Consider the following 17,742-nt stretch of genomic DNA (forward strand, 5'->3'; position numbering starts at 1 on the left):
TTCGGTCCGAGGGGAGCTAGGAAACGCCTGAAAACCTAGCCCAGGGTGCACGTCAACATGCGGTGTATGCGCCCGTAATGAGACAGGAGGGGCCGAAGGGTCGACCTCCATTGCGTCGGGGAATCCGACGCGCGATGACGACATCTGGGCCGGAGCGGGCAAGAGTTCCATGGCGGAGGACAGCTGGTCACGGGAAGCGATCGGCGGCGCGTGACCCAGGGAGGCGCTGGGCGGCTGCAGCGAAGCGTCCACTGCGGGCGGCGCCGGCGGGAGAACAGGCGGCGGCGGCGGCGGCGGCGGCGGCGGCATGTCGCCATGAGGCAATAGGGAAGGCAGCGTCGGTAACACCTGGGGATGAGGCGAGCCAGTAGATGGGTCCCCAGGGCGCTGACCGGACGGCACCGTCGCTGAAAGCAGACGGGGAGCGGCAGAACCCGGGCGACGACAGAGGCGCAGCTGATTGAGATGCCGACGCACCTCACCAGAGGCCCCCAAAACCAAATACATCGCGCGGCCGAGGCAGCGAAGAATGCGCCCTGCGAGCCAACGCCTTGAACCTCGATAGTTGCGATAGAATACAACGTCGCCAGGAGCAAAAGCATTAGTCTGCTGCTGCACAGGAACCTGATGCGGCGGATGCAGCAAAGACAGCAAGGTTCGATGAGGACGACCGTGGAGCAACTCAGCCGGCGAGCGACCATCGCGGGGCTGAGAGCGATACGAGGACAAAAAGAGCAATAACGCGTCCTCCCGAGAATGCGACTTTTTCAACTTCAACATCAGTGACTTGAAAGTCCGGACCAATCGTTCAGCGGCACCGTTTGACTGAGGCGAAAACGGCGCGGATGTCAGATGTTGAATACCATTGGCCGTGCAGAATGACTGAAATTCTGCGGACATGAATTGTGGGCCATTGTCGGAAACAATAGTCTGCGGAAGACCTTCAGTGCAAAAGATAGCAGACAACGCTTGGATGGTGGCAGAAGACGTCGTGGAAGACATCCGGACAACAAAAGGAAAATTACTGAAAGAATCGACCACAACCAACCATCGAGCATTCCAGAATGCACCGGCAAAATCTATGTGCAAGCGTTGCCAAGGGGAAGTGGCTTTCGGCCATGCAAAGAATTTCCGCGGCGGCGCGGATTGTTGTTCGGCACACGCCATGCAAGAAGAGCACATATTCGTAATCGCAGCATCGATTCCGAACCAAGTACAGTGCCGACGAGCAAGTTGTTTCGTACGCACGATACCCCAATGTCCTTGGTGGAGAAGCTTTAAGACAGAGGACTGTAACGAACGTGGGACCACGACTCGGGACTGATCATTATCAGAACGCAACAACAAAACACCACGTCGTACAAAAAGTCTCTCCTTGTGAGCAAAAAATCGGCGAACCAACGGATCCTCGATCTGTGACTTTGACAAGGGCCATTGCGTAGCAACAAAACGCAAAACAGTAGCAAGGACAGGGTCAACAGCTGTGGCTGTAGCTACACGACGAAAATCAATCGGAAACGATTCGACCACGTGCACGGTTTCCGAATCAATGAACATGCAAGCAAGTTCGGAAGAATCGAATGCTTTATCCGCAGCAACAGGCAAACGGGACAACGCATCAGCGTTTCCGTGCTTAGCAGTGGACCGATACAAGATATCGTAGCGGTCGGCGACCTCTTCACGCAATGCGTGGGGAACATTGCGCGCTCTGAAAAATTTCGGTTGCGCATTTACTTTCAGTTCCAAATGTGCTTCATAGTTCTGAGCGCAACCAAGGCCCGGTGCAAAAATGTCTGCAAATTCCTCACATAGACTAGAAACACTGGCTGAAGGCACAGTCTCGTTCACTGATAGGACCTGATTGACTATAGACATGTTAAACAATTGAAATAAATCTAAACCAAACAAGTTCACTGCCGAAGAAGAACGAAGAACGTAAAATGACACAAGTTTTGTTTGTTCCTTGTATGTAGCAAGAAGAGTGCACTGTCCTAACACAGGGATAGCTTGTCCGGAATAACTATTTAACTGAACCTTTGCGGCACGCAACGGAGGTGCGCCCAGTTGTTTGTACGTGGCGTGATTGAGCAATGAATCTGCAGCTCCGGTATCGAGCTGGAACGGTATCAATTGTCCGGCAAAGTCCAAATCTACAAAAAGTTTATTGTCCTGCTGACGACAAGAGCGACTGTTTTGTGCAACGTGAACAGACACTGGAACAGAATCACGCGCGACGTGACGGGACTTCCGTCGACGTCGACGCACACTTTTTGTGGGACGAACACAGTCACTGTTAGCGAGAAGAACACTGGACGGGGTGGAATTAACTACATGAATGTCCATGGGCGAAGGTTCACGAGCCCGACTGTCCTTGGTTCGATTCCGGCGCGAAGCAAAGGGCCTGGAATGGTTGTGAGAGTCTGATCTGAGCTTTTTATGGCAAACACTTTGAACATGCCCTTTCTTATTACAGAAAAAGCAAATAGCTTGGCGTGACGGGCAATTCTTACGCGAATGTCTAGTTGCACACCGCGGGCATGATTTCACTGCATTTGCTTGCTTGCGCGGGACACGTGGCGGTGCGGACGTGCGCGAAGGCTGTTTACAGGTCCGCGCAGCGCGCCCGGCAGGCCGGTTAATGCGACACACAGCTGGCGAAGTTTCAAATGATTCCTGAGCAAAGTCAAGTGTGTCTTGCCTATCTAATATGTCTATCACTTGTTGAAGGGAGGGATTGACTAGTTTCAAAATCTGTTCCCGTATGCGAACATCAGAAACGTTCTGTGCTATTGCATCACGTACCATAGTATCTGAATAAGGGAGTCCACATTCACATTCAAACGCACAATCCCTAGTAAGTCCTTGCAATGTTGCAACCCACTCCCTATTAGTCTGACCGGCCGTACGTTGTGTACGAAAGAACGTATACCGTTTTGCAACGACATTGACTGTTTCCTTGAAATAGGCATCTAAAGCTGACAAAATTTCTTCGTATGACAGAGTTGCTACGTCGCGTCGGGGAAACAATTTCACTATCACACGGTAGATGGACACACCTACACACGAAAGCAAAAACGGCTGCCGCTCATTACCTTGAATTCTGTAGGCGGCGAGATGAAATCCAAATTGTCGAGACAATTCCGGCCATGTTTCTTGGGTTGAAGCAAAACTACGGAAGGACGGTGCAACCGCGTGTTGTGGCTGCGGTAGCGATGAAGCGGCAGCGGCCGCATCGTTTTGCAGCGCACGTTGACCCTGGACGAGCTGTCCCAGGGCATCCAATAACGCCTGCGTCTGCTGATTCTGCAAGCGTAAAAATTCGGACAGTACATCTGGAGAATGTGGCGAAGCCATGACACAAGCAAATTAATACAATACGAACGCATAAGTCCCCTTTGAGACTCGTCACCAATGTAGTGGACTGTTAAGGCAGCCAGTCCACAGTGACGGGTAGCCGAAAGGGCACGCGTCAACTCACGCCGTCCGGCGTTAAGTCTGGAACAGGATTCGTAATGAATGTGATAAAGAAAAGAACGTAGCTACTAGAACACTTAACTTTTATATCGTCCTTTGGTATACAGCAATCTTGATGATACAAGTGAGACTCTATCTTGAGGTACATGCAACGTTACAAATGGTTAATGGCGCCTTGCTAGGTCGTAGCCATTAACTTAGCTGAAGGCTATTCTAACTGTCTCTCGGCAATTGAGAGAAAGGCTTCGTACGTGTAGTCGCTAGCAGTGTCGTCCGTACAACTGGGGCGAGTGCTAGTACGTCTCTCGAGACCTGCCTTGTGGTGGCGCTCGGTCTGCGATCCTGACAGTGGCGACACGCGGGTCCGACATGTACTAATGGACCGCGGCCGATTTAAGCTACCACCTAGCAAGTGTGGTGTCTGGCGGTGACACCACAATGCCCAAGTAGGTGTTCTAGCTGCTGTCGCGGCTAATCCGCACATCAGTAGCAGACAAACTGCGCGAGAATCGGGAATCTCAAAAACGTCGGTTTTGAGAATGCTACATCAACATCAATTGCACCCGTACCATATTTCTATGGACCAGGAATTGCATGGCCACGACTTTGAACGTTGTGTACAGTTCTGCCCCTGGGCACAATAGAAATTACGGGATGATTACAGATTTTTTGCACGCGTTCTATTTAGCGACGAAGCGTCATTGACCAACAGCGGTAACGTAAACCGGCATAATATGCACTATTGGACAACGGAAAATCCACGATGGCTGCGATAAGTGGAACATCAGCGACCTTCGCGGGTTAATGTGTGATGCGGCGTTATGGGAGGAAGGATAATTGGCTCCCATTTTATCGATAGCAATCTTAATGGTGCAATGTATGCTGATTTCCTACGTAATGTTCTACCGATGTTACTACAAGATGTTTCACTGCATGACAGAATGGCGATGTACTTCCAACATCATGGATGTCCGGCACATAGCTCGGGTGCAGGTGAAGCGGTATTGAATAGAATATTTCATGACAGGTGCACTGGTCGTCGGAGCACCATACCATGGCCCGCACATTACGGGATCTGACGTCCCCGGATTTCTTTTTGTGGGGAAAGTTGAAGGATATTTGCCATCGTGAAAACGCCTGACAACATGCGTCAGCGCATTGTCAATGCATGTGCGAACATTACGGAAGGCGAACTACTCGCTGTTGAGAGGAATGTCGTTACACGTATTGCCAAATGCATTGAGGCTGACGGACATCATTTTGAGCGTTTATTGCATTAATGTGGTATTTACAGGTAATCACGCTGTAACAGCACGCGTTCTCAGAAATTATAAGTTCACATGTATCGCATTGGAACAACCGAAATAAAACGTTCAAACGTACCTAGGTTCTGTATTTTAATTTAAAAAACCTACCTATTTCCAACTATTCGTCTAAAATTGTGAGCCTTATGTTCGTGAGCATTACAGAGCCACCTATCACAAAGCGAAAAATGTGGTCCAACTAAAATATTCGTATTTCTTTCCGCATTACACGAATATGTAATAAAAATGAGGGTGCCTATTTAAAAAAAAAGCAGTTGATATCCGTTTGACCTATGGCAGCGCCATCTAGCAGGCCAAGCATAGCGCCATCTGGTTTGCCCCTTCAAGCGAGACAAGTTTCGTTCTTCGTAGTTTTTTCGTTTGATGCTTTTTTCGTGAGATATTTGGGCCGGTCACGATCAATGGACCACCCTGTATACTGGAAACTAGCTGGGTGTTTGCTATCGTGGGATCCTGAAATGATATGAAAGTTAGCGGAAGAATCACGATGTTATGCAAATCACACCCAAGTGGGTTCACACAGAATCTGCACAAGGTGTGTAACGCGTTCTTATAATGGGCCTGATATAAATCGTATATGGGGTGTCTAGCTTACCACATAATTTCTTCATTACGTTAATTGATCAAACTTCCCCTCCATAAATGATGACAAGAAAGGCGAGTGTAATGTTAGACAGATAAATGCTACCTAAATGTTATAGCTAAATTTATTTACTTTCAATAGAACAAAAGAGCGCATGAATTTATACAAGGAACAATTATGTACACTACTGGCCATTAAAATTGCTACAACAAGAAGAAATGCAGACGATAAACGGGTATTCATTGGACGAATAAATTATTCTGGAACTCGCATGTGATTACATTTTCACGCAATTTGGGTGCATAGATCCTGAGAAATCAGTACCCAGAAGAACTACCTCTGGCCGTAATAACAGCCTTGATACGCCTGGGCATTGAATCAAACAGAGCTGGGATGGCGTGTACAGGTACAGCTGCCCATGCAGCTTCAACACGATGCCACAGCTCATGATGAGTAGTGACTGGCGTATTGTGACGAGCCAGTTGCTCGGCCACCTTTGACCGGACGTTTTCAATTGGTGAATGATCTAGAGAATGTGCTGGCCAGGGCAGCAGTCGAACATTCTCTGTATCCAGAAACGCCCGTGCAAGACCTGCAACATGCGGTCGTTCATTATCCTGCTGAAATGTAGGGTTTCCCAGGGATCGAATGAAGGGTAGAGCCACGGGTCGTAACACATCTGAAATGTAACGTCCACTGTCAAAGTGCCGTCAATGAGAACAAGAGGTGACCGAGACGTCTAACCAATGGCACCCCATACCATCACGCCGGGTGATACGCCAGCATGGCGATGACGAATACACGTTTCTAATGTATGTTCACCCGGATGCGACCATCATGGTGCTGTAAACAGAACCTGGATTCATCCGAAAAAATGACGTTATGCCATTCGTGAAGCCAGTTTCGTCGTTGAGTACACCATTTCAGGCCCTCCTGTCTGTGATGCAGCGTCGAGGGTAACCGGAGCCACGGTCTCCGAGCTGATAGTCCATGCTGCTGCAAACGTCGTCGAACTGTTCGTGCAGATGGTTGTTGTCTTGCAAACGTCCCCGTCTGTTGTCTCAGGGATCTAGACGTGGCTGCGCGATCCTTTAGAGCCATGCGAGTAAGATGCCTGTCATCTCGACTGCTAGTGGCTCTGAGCACTATGGGACTTAACTACTTTGGTCATCAGTCCCCTAGAAAGAACTACTTAAACCTAACTAACCTAAGGACATCACACACATCCATGTCCGAGGCAGGATTCGAACCTGCGACCGTAGCGGTCTCGCGGTTCCAGACTGTAGCGCCTAGAACCGCTCGCCAACCCAGGCGGCCGACTGCTAGTGATACGAGGCAGTTTCGATCCAGCACTGCGTTCTGTAATACGCTTCTGAACCCACCGATTCCATATTCTGCTAACATTCATTGGATCTCGACCAACGCCAGCAGCAATGTCGCGATACGATAAACCGCAATCGCGTTAGGCTACAATCCGACTTTTATCAAATTCGGAAACGTGATGTTGCGCATTTCTCCTCCTTACACGAGGCATCACAACAACGTTTCACTAGGCAACGCCGGTGTACTGCTGTTTGTGTATGAGAAATCGGTTGGAAACTTTCCACATGTCAGCAGGTTGTAGGTGTCGCTACCAGCGCCAACGTTGTGTGAATGCTCTGAAAAGCTAATCATTTGCATATCACAGCATCTTCTTCCTGTCGGTTAAATTTCGCGTCTGTAGCACGTCATCTTCGTGGTGTAGCAATTTTAATGGCCAGTAGTGTATGTAAGCACCCTACTCACAATCCTGTACATGCCAGTACATAGTATCCAATTACCTATTTTGTATGACAATTTAATACGGTGTGTCGCATAATCCCCACCGCGCTTTTGACTTTATATGCAGTTTATATGTCATAATTTTTTAATTAACTGTATATTGCTTATTGTTGCGAGCACAAAAGATAAAATGCGATTTTCAGTATTAGTTTCTGCAGTTAAAAATATTCTAACTTTCTGCACCTTGATCTATTACGTGGGGATTCGCACAACACTAAAAGATTTCCTGCTGTGCACGTATGGTCTTTGATTTGCAAACTATTTTTATATAACCCTGATTTTGTTTGTTAGAAATGGACAACGGTCTCCTTACTGTAACTAATTATGAATTTAAACATGTCCTTCACTACTTTCTTCTCTGAAATGCACTGACAATTACTCTTATTACACGTACAAAAGTTACAGTATGCTATGTTCGCTAAACGTAAAGCTGCAGTGGATTTTTTTAATATATGAACACTATTGATTGCCACGACTAAGTAACACGAGGGCATGAAACGAAAAATTAAATTTGATTTTTGTATTAATAGCCAGAACAGGATTCATCGCAGCGGTCTTTGATATCACACAACTTTAATTTTATTACTCTGATTTACGTAAATTATTTACGTCTCTGATACTGTAATAGCTGATGCCCATGTCCCCCTGAAAACGACATAATAAAATCCACCTCTGAGGTCTCTGAGAAGCTGAAAGAAATAATTTTAATGCACCGATACCTGCCCGCTTAATTGCCGGAAAACTGCTTCCATTCGATTTAATTTGAATTTGCCGCGGCTGCAGCTCACGCTATCGCTGCACATCTCTTCGTCATGAAAACTCGTAAATATACTGAAAACGGCGAAAAATGTTGAATGAAATCTGGGCATCCTAGCATTAAATTTTTACAAGTATTTTTAACAATGTCTATACTCAAAATTGAACATAAATTTAGCCGCGCGCGGTTAGCCGAGCGGTCTCAGGAGATGCAGTCATGGACTGTGTGTCTGGTCCCGATGGAGGTTCGATTCCTCCCTCGGGCATGGGTGTGTGTGTTCGTCCTTAGGATGATTTAGGTTAAGTAGTGTGTAAGCTTAGGGACTGATGACCTTAACAGTTAAGTCCAATAAGATTTCACACACATTTGAACATTTTTGAACGTAAATTTAAAGTACACACCTTTTACATTTATCAGCCTCCAATTGCGTCTTTCTCGAACAAGGAACAAAATAAAGCCAACCAAGCATTCATTCGAGCGTTACAGGCTCTTACAACTTTGACGGCTACAAGAAGACAGAGAGAGTAATGTTATAACCTCCACTATTTATAGGCAATTTAATATGCATCTTTGTTATCTTTCTTAATTATCAATGTCTGCTTTGATTTCTACACTCACCGACCACAGACGTTATTTGCAAAATATACATAATTATTGGACAAACAAAAAAAATGAAAAAAGATTATTTCTTTTTTACAGAGTCTACATAGTCAACAACCGTTCATACATAAATGAAATAATAATAATAATACACAAAAGTTTATTTTTTTCACATATATTACAACGTTTTTGTGAATGTCTTGCCAGGAGACGTCACAGGTGACAAAATGAAATTAATTTCTATGAATACAAATTCATATTTTAGAAATGCGCGATATACTTGTCAGATGGCCGTCTTGCAGCACATAATTATGCAGGTGACAGCACATATAACTTCGACGATCTGTAGCGTCGTTGCATGACGTTTCCAGACACAATTCGTTAAGGTTGCGGATGAAACCTTAATTAATCGCGTCTGGAAAGGTCAGCTGCGAGCGTATTTTCTGAACTTTTTGCGGTGCAGAAATAATCGAGCGTAACAGACGAAAAATGGTGGGAACAATTTTGATGTTTCTTACTTTTCAAGCGGTGGTTGCAACACAGCGTGCCATGAGAACTTGTAACTGCAGGTTAGCACCATTTTTCAGGCACTGAGAACGATCGAACAACTGCCAAGAGGGACCTAGGACTATTATGGCGACATATCGTACAGGAAGTTGGCAGTAGTGCGACGACCGCCGAACGAATGGTCACGAGATGGACTCTGGTTAACAGTACGGCGAGGGCGACAAAACGAAAAGGTCGCAGACTCTTCACCGCGCTCTCACGTGTAGAAGCGTGATAACAATGGCAGTCTGGGCCAAGGCTAGGGGCAAAGCGTCACGATGTACAGTCGTGAAGCCAGCTTGAGGATTCGTGTTATCATATGCCCTTTACCGCCGACACAGTGCAACGGACTGCAACGACCTGCATGGAAAAGAACAGTTGCCAATTGGGACGTCGATGGGAATTCTACAATGTTCTGCGATGAGTCTCGTATCCGTCCCCGCCTACCATTTAGGTCGTCCTGATCATGTGTCTGTCTTGTTTAAGATTCATATAAGATACCGAGAAGCCAATAGACATGGGATAGCGATATTCACATACAGATGGCGGTAGTATCCTGTACACAATGTATAAAAGGACATTTCCTTCATGGAGCTGTCATTCGTACTCAGAGGATTCATGTGAAACGGCTTCTGGCATGATTATGGCCGCCAGACGGGAATTAGTAGACTGAATGCGGAATGCAGTTGGAGCTACAGGCAAGGGACATTCCATTCCGGAAATTGTTAAGGAATTCAATATTCCCAGATCCACAATGTCAAGAGTGAACCGAGAATGCTAAATCTCAGGCACTGCCTCTCACCATGGACGCTGCAGTTGCCCACGGCCTTCACTTAACGACTGAGAGCAGCGGCATTTGTCAGTGATAACAGACAAGTAACGCTGCGTGAAATAACGGCACAAATCAATGCGGGACGTACGACGAACGTTTCCGATAGGACAGTGTGGCGAAATTAGGCTTTGATGGGCAATGGCAACAGATGACCGAAACTAGCACCTTCGGGACACAGCCTTCTGCGCCTCTCCTGGGACCTTGACTTTATCGGCTGGACCGGACCAATCGGTACATCGGTTGGACCCTGGTCAGATGAGCCCAAATTTCAGTTTGTAAGAGCTAAAGGGAAACTTCGAACGAGTCGCATACCCCACGAAGCCACGGATTCAAGTCGACAACAAGGCACTGTGCAAACTGTTGGTGGCTTCACGGTTGTGTGAGCTGTGTCTACACGGAATGGCTGGATTATGTGGTCCAGCTAAACGGATTACTGACTGGAAATGGTTATATTCGGCTACCTGGAGAACAAATACAGCTATTCATGTGGTTCGTGTTCCCAAACAACGATGAAATTTTCATGGATAACAATGCGCCATGTCATCGTGCCACAATTGTCCGATACAGGTTTGAAAAACATTCTGGCTAGCTCGTATGATGGTTTGGCTACGCACGTTGCACAACAAGAATCCCATAGAACCTTTGTGGGACGTAATCCAGAGGTCAGTTCGTGCACAAAGTCCAGCACCGGCAACATTTTCGCATTTATGTTCGGCTTTAGGGGCAGCATGGCTCAATATTTCTGCAGCAGACTTTGAACTTGTTCAGTCGTTGCCACATCTTTTTTCACAGGTGCGGTAATTATAAAGAAATGACCTTCTTGCATGCTGCAAATCAATTTTTACTCTTATACCCAGATATGTTTCGTTTTTTTAATAAGGCATTTTCAGTGAATCTCTAGGAATGTTACGTGAATTTTCGTTTTCACACGTTCCTCAGCACGACCGATTCCCTGCACAAGTGTTGAAATGATCCGATCTTGTGCGCCCTCTCTAATGACCTGTCTGTTGACGGGACTTTAAACTCTAATATTCTTTCCTTCTTTGAATTGTCTGTTTGGAAAGCTATTTTTATGCCTTGCCTTTGGAAACTGTTTGTTATTTAATGTGTGAGTTTGTATTTGCAAGCCACTGTATTTCACCTCGATCGTCTTTGTTATTGTCTTGTACCCTCTGCGTACTCTTTAACTACAGAGAACCGACGAAAATATGGAAACGCCAAAAATACAACACATTACCATACCTGGTACGGTTACAAGGACTTTTGGCACTCAAAACAGCTTCGTATCGTCCGGAATGCATTAATGCAGGTGCTCAAGGGAATCTTCTACTATTCTGTCTACAGACGTGCTGTTAAGTTCAAGTAACAATGATGTAGGTAGATAGCGATCTCCAAAGTAGACAACAGAAGCTCAATAATATTGACATCTGTTGAATGTGGTGGCCTGGGGAGATGCGACTATTCAGTTTCGCACTCATAAAACCAGTTCTCGATGGTACACACTGTGTGAACAGGGGCGCTGTCACCTTGGCAGGCACCATCACCGCTGGGGAACAAACATTGTACCATGGGACGAACTCGGTCAGCCAAAATGGTCTCATAATCCTTGGTGTGTATTTTGTATCAAACTGGGGACCTAGGAACGACAGAGAGGCTTCGTCCTGCCGTAACCCTCATTGGTTCAGAACTCCACAACAGGCCACAGCAGTCCACCCACCTCACCGCCGCCCCGCACCGAACCCAGGGCTACTGTGCGGGTCGGTCCCCAGTGGACCCCCGCCCGCTCCCCCGGGAACTTCTCACACTGGGCGAGTGTAAACCCAAATGTTTGCCTAGTAGAGTAATTATGGTGTACGCGCATGAGGAGACAGCAGTCGCCGACTTAGTGTACCAGCCCGAATTCGCCGAGGTAGATGGAAAAGGCGTTAAAAACCATCCACAAGCTGGCCGGCACACCGGACCTCGACACTAATCCGCCGGACGGATTCGTGCCGGGGACCGGCACACCTTCCCCCTCGGGAAGCAGCGCGTGAGACCACGTGGCTAGCTGGGTGCGCTTAATCCTTGGTAGTAATGTGGCCTTGTTGAGTAACTGTTGGGCCCCTTGCAATACCACAATATGGATGCCCATATCGTTACTGAACCTTCGCCATGTTACACTCGTGGGACGTAAACTTGGCCAGAAGTAGGAAAGAGTATGGAAGAAGACTCATCCGACCAAATGACTTTCTTCCACTACTCCACAGTCCAGGATTTTACGGTTTTAACAGGACACGTTTCCTGTTATGGACATATCCATCACTGATGAGTGCTTTTGGAATTCTAGCTCTACACGCAATTCCCTGGTTATTTGGCTCCCTTCATGCTGTATCGGCACCGACTGGGTTCATGAGTGCAGTGACTTTTGCGACTTTCGTGCTCTTATATTTTTTCGTCACAATTCTCTTCAATGACTATCCTTCATTCTTACTCAACACTCATTTTTGTCTGCATTGTGACTTGGCGGACCATGTTTTTCCGCTTTCGCCTGTAGGCGGTATGGGTATTCAATTCGGTGCCTTTTCAAAACTCCGAATACGTTAGCTCCTTTGGTTACAATAGTACATATCATATGATCACCAGTAACTTGGCCACGTTCGCATTCAATTAGTTCCGACAAAATGCACTCACAAGGGATCCTCCCCATCGCACCCCCCTCAGATTTAGTTATAAGTTGGCACAGTGGATAGGCCTTGAAAAACTGAACACAGATCAATCGAGAAAACAGGAAGAAGTTGTGTGGAACTATGAAAAAATTAGTAAAATATACAAACTGAGTAATCCATGTGCAAGATAGGCAACATCAAGGAGAATGCAAGCTTAGGAGCGCCGTGGTCCCGTGGTTAGCGTGAGTAACTGCGGAACGAGAGATCCTTGGTTCAAGTATTTCCTTGAGTGAAAAGTTTGATTTTTTATTTTCAGTTTATGTGACAAACTCTTGTTTTCATCAATTTTTTGGGAGTGATTATCACATCCACAAGAAAACCTAAATCGGGCAATGTAGAAGAATCTTTTTACCCATTAGCTAAGTGTACAAGGCAGGTGGGTCGACAACATATTCCTGTCATATGACGCACATGCCGTCACCAGTGTCGTATAGAATATATCAGATGTGTTTTCCTGCGGAGGAATCGGTTGACCTATGACCTTGCGATCAAATGTTTTCGGTTCCCATTGGAGAGGCACGTCCTTTCGTGTACTAATCGCACGGTTTTGCGGTGCGGTCGTAAAACACAGACACTAATCTAATTACAGTGAACAGAGACGTCAATGAAGGAACTGACAGATCATAACTTTGCGAAAATAAAGAAAGTAAAATTCTCAGTCAAGGGAAGACTTGAACCAGGGACTTCTCGTTCCGCAGTTACTCACGCTAACCATGGGACCACGGCGATCGTAAGGTCAAAGTCTCCTTGATGTTGCCTATCTTGAACATGGACTACTACGTTTTTATATTTTACTAATTTTTTTCATAGTTCCACACAACTTCTTCCTGTTTTCTCGATTGATCTGTGTTCAGTTCTTAAAGGCCTATCCACTGTGCCAACTTGTAACTAAATCTGAGGGGGGTGCGATGGGGAGGTTCCCTTGTCAGAAGTTAGTTGCGAGTATTGGCGTTTGGCTGACCGGAGGGCGACGTGACACTGTTGCCCAGGTAACACCAATGGCAAGCCGGCTTCCCCTACCACGCCACCAGCGTTTCTGTTGGTAAAGTGCCCCTGTTGCCAAAACGTGAGTAAAGAGTACCACGTGGTGTCACGGTGTAGATGCGTTAACATTTGTCAGCTCTCGTAGTAAAGTTGTATTTTCTGCAGTTGAAGTGTTCTGTAGTCGTCAGGTACTGTAAGCAAGTGTTTTGTGTTGGTGTTGCATTACTGACAACAGTGCAGTACATCTGAATACCAGATTTTCAATAAAAGTGTCGTCCAAGAACACGTTCACCGGCTGGGAAGATAACGTTCTGGTGCAAAACATTCCTCGGAATTCGACATTAGTAGTGGACAAAACACCACACCACTCTGTAGTGATGCATAAAGCTCCAACAATGCAATGGCCGAAAGCGGATAATATGCTCTGGGTACAAAGAATTGCTCGACGAGATATAGTTTAACCTAGTTAAATGGAACTTTTAGTGTTCTACAAGCGAAAACTTCACGCGAACTGGCAAACGGTAAAGGACACAGTTTAATCAGTCTTGACCTGTATGATGCTCATTTCAAATGTTCAAACGTGTGTAAAATCTTATGGGACTTAACTGCTAAGGTCATCAGTCCCTAAGCTTACACGCAACTTAACCTAAATTATCCTAAGGACAAACAAACACACCCATGCCCGAGGGAGGACTCTAACCTCCGCCGGGACCAGCCGCACAGTCCATGACTGCAGCACCCTAGACTGCTTGGCTAATCCCGCGCGGCGATGCTCATTTAAATCCTACAGAGTATATGGGCCTAGGTGAAAAGCAATGTGGCAAGAAACAGCAAGGAGTTTACAGTCACTGAGACTGAAATGCTGATAAAAGAAACTACTGCAAACGTTACACGGCAGGGCTGGTTTTGTCAGCCATTAAAGCAAGAAAAGCAAGAAGGTAATTGAGGAGATATTGATTCATGATTGACGAGTTTTGAAGAATACGTAACTTCTCCTGCTGCCACGTTAAAATCTTCTCTTGATAAAACACAGCATAGATTAGGAATACACATCTCACTAATACTGTAATGCAGTTGAAATTGCGACATAATCCCGAAATAGTGTATTATTAGAGTAATAACTGAGTGCAAGTCAGTTCAGTAGTTTATAAAACAGAAAATTCTCAGTATAAAAGTAAACGTGTAACTTCTTCACTTATGTTGTTGCAAAACCCACAGCAGTTTTCGTTTCACCATGGCCCTCAATATTTAAATTACTTCTTTGAAAAAATCTGTAGTCGCTTGAAAATCGCTGCAGATATGAAAATCCCGCAATTTAATCATACAGCAAAACTTTCTTTAAAGTCAGTACTACCATTAGACTGTTTTTTATTTGCCGTGTTACATTTACAAGATCATGATTTCGGCTTTAAAGTGCCATTATCAAGCGTTTTAATGTTATACGGTGCCTAAGATGGCATACTGTCGTATTTAAAATACACTATTAGACACATTGCCTAAGGGTCAATACTTCTGGCTTTTACCAGAAATATTGACTCTTAGACAATGTGCCTAATGTGTATTTTGAATACGACAGTATGCCATCTTAGGCACTGGCTTTTACCAGAAATATTGACCCTTAGACAATGTGTCTAATAGTGTATTTTAAATACGACAGTATACCATCTTAGGCACTGTGTAACATTAAAACACTTGATAATGGCACTTTAAAGCCGAAATCATGATCGTGTAAATGTAACACTGCAAATAAAAAAAAGTCTAATGGTGGTACTGACTTTAAAGAAATATATTATGACTGTGGCCCAACATTATGAAAAAATTATTATACAGCAAAACAGTCTCTTAATCCTTATAATTCGCCAAAATCTTGTTTCGATACCTCACAAAATTCACGAGATAAGAGGAATTTATTAAAATTTCATTCTAGCTACTTCACTGACGCACGAGTTCGTGCCGGAGCACTCTACGTACATTCCGTTTTCTCAAGATTTGGAACAGAGAGCGATATCCTGGCAAGTTGAAAGAGTAAGTCAATATACACTCCTGGAAATTGAAAAAGAACACCGTGAATTCATTGTCCCAGGAAGGGGAAACTTTATTGACACATTCCTGGGGTCAGATACATCACATGATCACACTGACAGAACCACAGGCACATAGACACAGGCAACAGAGCATGCACAATGTCGGCACTAGTACAGTGTATATCCACCTTTCGCAGCAATGCAGGCTGCTATTCTCCCATGGAGACGATCGTAGAGATGCTGGATGTAGTCCTGTGGAACGGCTTGCCATGCCATGTCCACCTGGCGCCTCAGTTGGACCAGCGTTCGTGCTGGACGTGCAGACCGCGTGAGACGACGCTTCATCCAGTCCCAAACATGCTCAATGGGGGACAGATCCGGAGATCGTGCTGGCCAGGGTAGTTGATTTACACCTTCTAGAGCACGTTGGGTGGCACGGGATACATGCGGACGTGCATTGTCCTGTTGGAACAGCAAGTTCCCTTGCCGGTCTAGGAATGGTAGAACGATGGGTTCGATGACGGTTTGGATGTACCGTGCACTATTCAGTGTCCCCTCGACGATCACCAATGGTGTACGGCCAGTGCAGGAGATCGCTCCCCACACCATGATGCCGGGTGTTGGCCCTGTGTGCCTCGGTCGTATGCAGTCCTGATTGTGGCGCTCACCTGCACGGCGCCAAACACGCATACCACCATCATTGGCACCAAGGCAGAAGCGACTCTCATCGCTGAAGACGACACGTCTCCATTCGTCCCTCCATTCACGCCTGTCGCGACACCACTGGAGGCGGGCTGCACGATGTTGGGGCGTGAGCGGAAGACGGCCTAACGGTGTGCGGGACCGTAGCCCAGCTTCATGGAGACGGTTGCGAATGGTCCTCGCCGATACCCCAGGAGCAACAGTGTCCCTAATTTGCTGGGAAGTGGCGGTGCGGTCCCCTACGGCACTGCGTAGGATCCTACGGTCTTGGCGTGCATCCGTGCGTCGCTGCGGTCCGGTCCCAGGTCGACGGGCACGTGCACCTTCCGCCGACCACTGGCGACAACATCGATGTACTGTGGAGACCTCACGCCCCACGTGTTGAGCAATTCGGCGGTACGTCCACCCGGCCTCCCGCATGCCCACTATACGCCCTCGCTCAAAGTCCGTCAACTGCACATACGGTTCACGTCCACGCTGTCGCGGCATGCTACCAGTGTTAAAGACTGCGATGGAGCTCCGTATGCCACGGCAAACTGGCTGACACTGACGGCGGCGGTGCACAAATGCTGCGCAGCTAGCGCCATTCGACGGCCAACACCGCGCTTCCTGGTGTGTCCGCTGTGCCGTGCGTGTGATCATTGCTTGTACAGCCCTCTCGCAGTGTCCGGAGCACGTATGGTGGGTCTGACACACCGGTGTCAATGTGTTCTTTTTTCCATTTCCAGGAGTGTATTATCTACATTGAATATACAGCAACACGTAACCTAACACACATCAAACGCAAATTCATAGCTACACCTATTTCTCACTGTGAGCTAAGAATTTCTTGTAGTAATTTAACTATTAGCGAAATGTCACAATAACTATGACCATTAACGAAATGATACGTGGTTAGTCATGAAGCTGACGACTTAAACCATAGGTTGTGAACGATCGAGAGTTTATTACCGAATAGTTTCTTTAATATCGTTTCATAAAGATCGCAGATCGGCCAGCTTGCTGTTGACGCAGTCAAGCGACCCTGCCACGTTCCGCGTGTTGTCATCTGTTGATTCGCGCTACACACGCTTGCAACAACACTTCCCTCCACTCGCTCCGTGCTGAACTGTCAAACGCACTACACGCAGAATACTATTCTGATCACGGCTCACACTTGGAACATTGGGGACATGGTGCAGGTGCGATTCAAATACAACAGCCACACCTGAGGGCTTGGCCATTACCTGCGTTTATGGCTCTGAGCACTATGGGACTTAACATCTATGGTCATCGGTCCCCTAGAACTTAGAACTACTTAAACCTAACTAACCTAAGGACATCACACAACACCCAGTCATCACGAGGCAGAGAAAATCTCTGACCCCGCCGGGAATCGAACCCGGGAAC

The sequence above is a fragment of the Schistocerca nitens genome, chromosome 6 (assembly GCF_023898315.1).
Source record: "Schistocerca nitens isolate TAMUIC-IGC-003100 chromosome 6, iqSchNite1.1, whole genome shotgun sequence".
In the NCBI taxonomy this organism is placed as follows: domain Eukaryota; kingdom Metazoa; phylum Arthropoda; class Insecta; order Orthoptera; family Acrididae; genus Schistocerca; species Schistocerca nitens.